The sequence below is a fragment of the Pygocentrus nattereri genome, chromosome 12 (genome assembly GCF_015220715.1).
Source record: "Pygocentrus nattereri isolate fPygNat1 chromosome 12, fPygNat1.pri, whole genome shotgun sequence".
NCBI lineage: Eukaryota > Metazoa > Chordata > Actinopteri > Characiformes > Serrasalmidae > Pygocentrus > Pygocentrus nattereri.
The window spans coordinates 42,528,700-42,537,036 of record NC_051222.1 but is presented as its reverse complement, the minus strand read 5'-3'; the positions used below and the strand labels follow the sequence as shown (position 1 = coordinate 42,537,036).

At 51.9% G+C, this 8,337-nt stretch overlaps 1 protein-coding gene across 3 annotated transcripts in view; it reads right to left on the bottom strand.

The window, feature by feature from the left end:
* The window catches only part of LOC108415126 (bromodomain-containing protein 3-like), a 44,948-nt gene extending 43,202 nt beyond the window's left edge, over positions 1 to 1,746 (bottom strand). For 2 of the 3 annotated variants that reach the window (XM_017688103.2, XM_017688105.2), the window contains exon 1: positions 1,639 to 1,746. The gene's annotated coding sequence lies outside the window, so the exon portion shown is untranslated. Of the gene's footprint in view, positions 1 to 1,523; positions 1,543 to 1,638 lie in introns of those variants that run through there. The other variant, XM_017688104.2, reaches the window with a different exon arrangement.
* Positions 1,747 to 8,337: the final 6,591 nt, after the last annotated feature.

Genomic DNA, 8,337 nt, shown 5'->3' with positions numbered 1-8,337 from the left:
TAATGGTATTTGTACTTTCTAGTGTATTTGTATCTTCTAGTGTTTAATCAACCATTAATACTCAAATTACCATCGTTTAATCGTTTACAGCGCTGACATACTTGACACAGCAGCAGTGAATTAAAATAAAGTATCGGAGTCAAAAAAACAAAGCCGCAGTTTTATTGGAATAAACTAAAATTATAATGGAATTCACCAAGTTTTACTGAAAAAATCAAGGCTGTACTAGAATGATATAAGGCTCTACTGGAATAATCCAAGGCTCTACTGGAATAATCCAAGGCTCTACTGGACCAAACCAAGGCTGTACTGGAATAATCCAAGGCTCTACTGGAATAATCTAAGGCTCTACTGGAATAATCTAAGGCTCTACTGGAATAATCTAAGGCTCTACTGGAATAATCCAAGGCTCTACTGGAAAAATCTAAGGCTCTACTGGAATAATCCAAGGCTCTACTGGAATAATCCAAGGCTCTACTGGACCAAACCAAGGCTGTACTGGAATAATCCAAGGCTCTACTGGACCAAACCAAGGCTCTACTGGAATAATCTAAGGCTCTACTGGAATAATCCAAGGCTCTACTGGAATAATCCAAGGCTCTACTGGAATAATCTAAGGCTCTACTGGAATAATCTAAGGCTCTACTGGAATAATCCAAGGCTCTACTGGAAAAATCTAAGGCTCTACTGGAATAATCCAAGGCTCTACTGGAATAATCCAAGGCTCTACTGGACCAAACCAAGGCTGTACTGGAATAATCCAAGGCTCTACTGGAATAATCTAAGGCTCTACTGGAATAATCTAAGGCTCTACTGGACCAAACCAAGGCTCTACTGGAATAATCCAAGGCTCTACTGGAATAATCCAAGGCTCTACTGGACCAAACCAAGGCTGTACTGGAATAATCTAAGGCTCTAGTGGAATAATCCAAGGCTCTACTGGAATAATCTAAGGCTCTACTGGAATAATCTAAGGCTCTACTGGAATAATCCAAGGCTCTACTGGACCAAACTGAAGACTAAAGGAAAACAGTACTGAACAATAAATAAATGAATAAATAAATAAATAAACACCACAAAAGAAATTAGAAGGGGGCGGGGCCTGCGTCTCCGCCCACTGGAAGGTCAAGGCCGAGCGTTCGACGGGAGAGGGCGGGGCTTGTGTGACGCAGTTTCCGCTAGCCGCCGCTCGCTACGCTGCGTAAACGCGTTTGTTGAATTGGCGCTCTGGCCTGGAATTCACGAAGCGGCGCTACGCCAGCGCGCAGGCGTAGCCCAGCACAGCCGTGCAACCGCTACGCTGCGGAAAGAGCGTAACCGCTGTCACGAATACGGCCTTTAGCGGGTTCACAAACATGGCAACACGGGAAAAACGGCTCGACGAACGGGAGGAAGGCGAGCGCGACCCGCTCTAACGGGGAGCCGCGACCGGCCCGGCGAACACGAGCCGAGCCGAGCCGGGCAGCGCCGGACCCCCGGGTCTGGAGCCGCAGCGCCGTGAAGGCGAACGCCGTCCGACACACCTCGGCTCTGAGCCTATGATCCCCGGCTCGGCTGGTGACCGCGGCCCTGCCAGCCGCTCCCGCAGCGCCGCGGGCCGAAAGCCGCGCTGGTCTCCGCCTCTGTCTGTTTACCTACCTTCGGTCCGGAGCTGTCAGTCAGCGCGCCGACCGCCGACCCCCGAAGCGCTGGAAACGTGAAAAAAACACACACGGTGACGCGGGACGCTGCATCGGCGTCACACGCACAGCCACGCCCCCTCAGAGTGACGCACGGGGGCGTCACTTAACCCGTTAATCCCTTCCTCCGGCACATTAGACCGACAGCCCGGAGTGGCTGATCACACACAGCTGATCACACACAGCTGATCACTCACAGCTGATCACCCACAGCTGATCACTCACAGCTGATCACACACAGCTGATCACCCACAGCTGATCACACACAGCTGATCACTCACAGCTGATCACACACAGCTGATCACTCACAGCTGATCACTCACAGCTGATCACTCACAGCTGATCACACACAGCTGATCACTCACAGCTGATCACACACAGCCCGGACTGTCTGATCACACACAGCTGATCACTCACAGCTGATCACTCACAGCTGATCACTCACAGCTGATCACACACAGCCCGGACTGTCTGATCACTCACAGCTGATCACTCACAGCTGATGACACACAGCCCGGACTGTCTGATCACACACAGCTGATCACTCACAGCTGATCACACACAGCTGATCACTCACAGCTGATCACCCACAGCTGATCACACACAGCTGATCACTCACAGCTGATCACACACAGCCCGGACTGTCTGATCACTCACAGCTGATCACTCACAGCTGATCACTCACAGCTGATCACACACAGCCCGGACTGTCTGATCACCCACAGCTGATCACTCACAGCTGATCACACACAGCCCGGACTGTCTGATCACACACAGCTGATCACTCACAGCTGATCACACACAGCCCGGACTGTCTGATCACACACAGCTGATCACTCACAGCTGATCACACACAGCCCGAACTGTCTGATCACACACAGCTGATCACTCACAGCTGATCACACACAGCTGATCACCCACAGCTGATCACTCACAGCTGATCACACAAAGCCCGGACTGTCTGATCACACACAGCTGATCACTCACAGCTGATCACACACAGCTGATCACACACAGCCCGGAGTGGCTGATCACCCACAGCTGCTCACACACAGCTGATCACACACAGCTGATCACTCACAGCTGATCACCCACAGCTGATCACTCACAGCTGATCACTCACAGCTGATCACACACAGCCCGGACTGTCTGATCACCCACAGCTGATCACTCACAGCTGATCACACACAGCCCGGACTGTCTGATCACACACAGCTGATCACTCACAGCTGATCACATACAGCTGATCACTCACAGCTGATCACTCACAGCTGATCACACACAGCTGATCACTCACAGCTGATCACTCACAGCTGATCACACACAGCTGATCACTCACAGCTGATCACACACAGCTGATCACTCACAGCTGATCACTCACAGCTGATCACACACAGCTGATCACACACAGCCCGGACTGTCTGATCACACACAGCTGATCACTCACAGCTGATCACTCACAGCTGATCACACACAGCTGATCACACACAGCCCGGACTGTCTGATCACACACAGCTGATCTCTCACAGCTGATCACACACAGCTGATCACACACAGCTGATCACTCACAGCTGATCACACACAGCTGATCACACACAGCTGATCACTCACAGCTGATCACACACAGCCCGGACTGTCTGATCACTCACAGCTGATCACTCACAGCTGATCACTCACAGCTGATCACACACAGCCCGGACTGTCTGATCACCCACAGCTGATCACTCACAGCTGATCACACACAGCATGGACTGTCTGATCACACACAGCTGATCACTCACAGCTGATCACACACAGCTGATCACACACAGCCTGGACTGTTTGATCACACACAGCTGATCACTCACAGCTGATCACATACAGCTGATCACTCACAGCTGATCACTCACAGCTGATCACACACAGCTGATCACTCACAGCTGATCACTCACAGCTGATCACACACAGCTGATCACTCACAGCTGATCACACACAGCTGATCACTCACAGCTGATCACTCACAGCTGATCACACACAGCTGATCACTCACAGCTGATCACACACAGCTGATCACTCACAGCTGATCACACACAGCTGATCACACACAGCCCGGACTGTCTGATCAATCACAGCTGATCACTCACAGCTGATCACTCACAGCTGAGCACACACAGCTGATCACACACAGCCCGGACTGTCTGATCACCCACAGCTGATCACACACAGCTGATCACTCACAGCTGATCACACACAGCTGATCACACACAGCCCGGACTGTCTGATCACACACAGCTGATCACACACAGCTGATCACACACAGCCCGGACTGTCTGATCACACACAGCCCGGACTGTCTGATCACACACAGCTGATCACACACAGCTGATCACACACAGCCTGGACTGTCTGATCACACACAGCTGATCACACACAGCTGATCGCACACAGCACGGACTGGCTGATCACACACAGCTGATCACACACAGCTGATCACACACAGCCCGGACTGTCTAATCACACACAGCTGATCACTCACAGCTGATCACACACAGCCCGGACTGTCTGATCACACACAGCCCGGACTGTCTGATCACACACAGCTGATCACACACAGCTGATCACACACAGCCCGGACTGTCTGATCACACACAGCTGATCACACACAGCCGATCACACACAGCCGATCACACACAGCCCGCACTGTCTGATCACACACAGCTGATCACACACAGCCGATCACACACAGCCCGGACTGTCTGATCATACACAGCTGATCACACACAGCTGATCACACACAGCCTGGACTGTCTGATCACACACAGCTGATCACTCACAGCTAATCACCCACAGCTGATCACTCACAGCTGATCACTCACAGCTGATCACTCAAAGCTGATCACACACAGCCCGGACTGTCTGATCACCCACAGCTGATCACTCACAGCTGATCACACACAGCCCGGACTGTCTGATCACACACAGCTGATCACTCACAGCTGATCACATACAGCTGATCACTCACAGCTGATCACTCACAGCTGATCACACACAGCTGATCACTCACAGCTGATCACACACAGCTGATCACTCACAGCTGATCACACACAGCTGATCACTCACAGCTGATCACACACAGCTGATCACTCACAGCTAATCACACACAGCTGATCACTCACAGCTGATCACTCACAGCTGATCACACACAGCTGATCACACATAGGCCGGACTGTCTGATCACACACAGCTGATCACTCACAGCTGATCACTCACAGCTGATCACACACAGCTGATCACACACAGCCCGGACTGTCTGATCACCCACAGCTGATCACACACAGCTGATCACACACAGCCTGGACTGTCTGATCACACACAGCTGATCACACACAGCTGATCACACACAGCCCGGACTGTCTGATCACACACAGCTGTTCACACACAGCTGATCACACACAGCCCGGACTGTCTGATCACACACAGCCCGGACTGTCTGATCACCCACAGGTGATCACTCACAGCTGATCACTCACAGCTGATCACACACAGCCCGGACTGTCTGATCACCCACAGCTGATCACTCACAGCTGATCACACACAGCCCGGACTGTCTGATCACCCACAGCTGATCACTCACAGCTGATCACACACAGCTGATCACACACAGCCCGGACTGTCTGATCACACACAGCCCGGACTGTCTGATCACACACAGCTGATCACACACAGCCTGGACTGTCTGATCACACACAGCTGATCACACACAGCTGATCACACACAGCCCGGACTGTCTGATCACACACAGCTGATCACACACAGCCCGGACTGTCTGATCACACACAGCTGATCACACACAGCCCGGACTGTCTGATCACACACAGCTGATTACACACAGCTGATCGCACACAGCCCGGACTGGCTGATCACACACAGCTGATCACACACAGCTGATCACACACAGCCGATCACACACAGCCGATCACACACAGCCCGGACTGTCTGATCACACACAGCCGATCACACACAGCTGATCACACACAGCTGATCACTCATAGCCCGGACTGTCTGATCACACACAGCTGATTGCACACAGCCCGGACTGTCTGATCACACACAGCTGATCGCACACAGCTGATCACACACAGCCCGGACTGTCTGATCACACACAGCTGATCACACACAGCCCGGACTGTCTGATCACACACAGCTGATCACACACAGCTGATCGCACACAGCCCGGACTGGCTAATCACACACAGCTGATCACACACAGCTGATCACACACAGCCCAGACTGTCTGATCACACACAGCTGATCACTCACAGCTGACCACACACAGCCCGGACTGTCTGATCACACACAGCCCGGACTGTCTGATCACACACAGCTGATCACACACAGCTGATCACTCACAGCTGATCACACACAGCTGATCACACACAGCCCGGACTGTCTGATCACTCACAGCTGATCACACACAGCCCGGACTGTCTGATCACACACAGCTGATCACACACAGCTGATCACACACAGCCCAGACTTGCTGATCACACACAGCCCGGATTGTCTGATCACACACAGATGATCGCACACAGCCGATCACACACAGCCCGGACTGTCTGATCACACACAGCTGATCACACACAGCCGATCACACACAGCCCGGACTGTCTGATCACACACAGCTGATCACACACAGCCGATCACACACAGCCCGGACTGTCTGATCACACACAGCTGATCACTCACAGCTGATCACACACAGCCTGGACTGTCTGATCACACACAGCTGATCACACACAGCTGATCACACACAGCCTAGACTGTCTGATCACACACAGCTGATCACACACAGCCCGGACTGTCTGATCACACACAGCCGATCACACACAGCCCAGACTGTCTGATCACACACAGCTGATCACACACAGCCCGGAATGTCTGATCACACACAGCCCGGACTGTCTGATCACACACAGCTGATCACACACAGCTGATCACATACAGCCCGGACTGTCTGATCACACACAGCTGATCACACACAGCCCAGACTGTCTGATCACACACAGCTGATCACACACAGCCCGGACTGTCTGATCACACGCAGCTGATCACACACAGCCGATCACACACAGCCCGGACTGTCTGTTCACACACAGCTGATCACACACAGCTGATCACACACAGCCTGGACTGTCTGATCACACACAGCTGATCACACACAGCCCGGACTGTCTGATCACACACAGCTGATCACACACAGCCCGGACTGTCTGATCACACACAGCCGATCACACACAGCCCAGACTGTCTGATCACACACAGCTGATCACACACAGCCCGGACTGTCTGATCACACACAGCCCAGACTGTCTGATCACACACAGCTGATCACACACAGCCCAGACTCGCTGATCACATACAGTTCATCAGCCACAGCCCGGACTGGCTGATTCGTCAAATGGACATCGTGCTAAAGAGGAACACCGTGTTACAGCGCAGGGCTGCCTTTCACTACTCTATTTACACTTTTTGGTTAAAAAATATGAAAGATTTTTTTTTTTTTTTATATTTTCCCATTTTGAATTTGATGCCAATAACACGTTCCTAAACAGTTGGGATGGCGTCTGTTTACCGCTGTGTTTCATCACTTCTTTAACAGCGCTCTGTGTTTGGGAACTGAGGAGACGCTGCTGTAGTTCTGAAAGTGAAATGTTTTCTGTTCTTGTTTGATTCAGGATTTCACCCAGAATGTTTCCAAAACATGTTTATATCATTCAGCTTTAATGGCGCCTTCACAGATGAGCAGGTCACCCAGGCCATGTGCACTAATGCCCCCTAAACCATCATGAACACTGGCTTTAGAACTGAGCACTGATAACAAGCTGAGTGGTCTTCAGCCCGGAGGACACAGTGTCCATGATTTCCATAAAGAATTTCAGATGTTGATCCGTCGGACCACCGGACACTTTTCCACCTCAGTCCATTTTAAATGAGCTCAGGCCCAGAGAAGGTGGCAGCGTTTCTGGATCCTGTTTACACACAGCTGATCACACACAGCTGATCAGACACAGCCTGGACTGTCTGATCACACACAGCTGATCACACACAGCTGATCACACACAGCCTGGACTGTCTGATCACACACAGCTGATCACACACAGCCCGGACTGTCTGATCACACACAGCCGATCACACACAGCCCAGACTGTCTGATCACACACAGCTGATCACACACAGCCCGGACTGTCTGATCACACACAGCCCGGACTGTCTGATCACACACAGCCGATCACACACAGCTGATCGCACACAGCTCGGACTGGCTGATCACACACAGCTGATCACACACAGCTGATCACAGACAGCCCAGACTGTCTGATCACACACAGCTGATCACTCACAGCTGACCACACACAGCCCGGACTGTCTGATCACACACAGCCCGGACTGTCTGATCACACACAGCTGATCACTCACAGCTGATCACTCACAGCTGATCACACACAGCTGATCACACACAGCCCGGACTGTCTGATCACACACAGCTGATCACTCACAGCTGATCACTCACAGCTGATCACACACAGCTGATCACACACAGCCCGGACTGTCTGATCACCCACAGCTGATCACACACAGCTTGGACTGTCTGATCACACACAGCTGATCACACACAGCT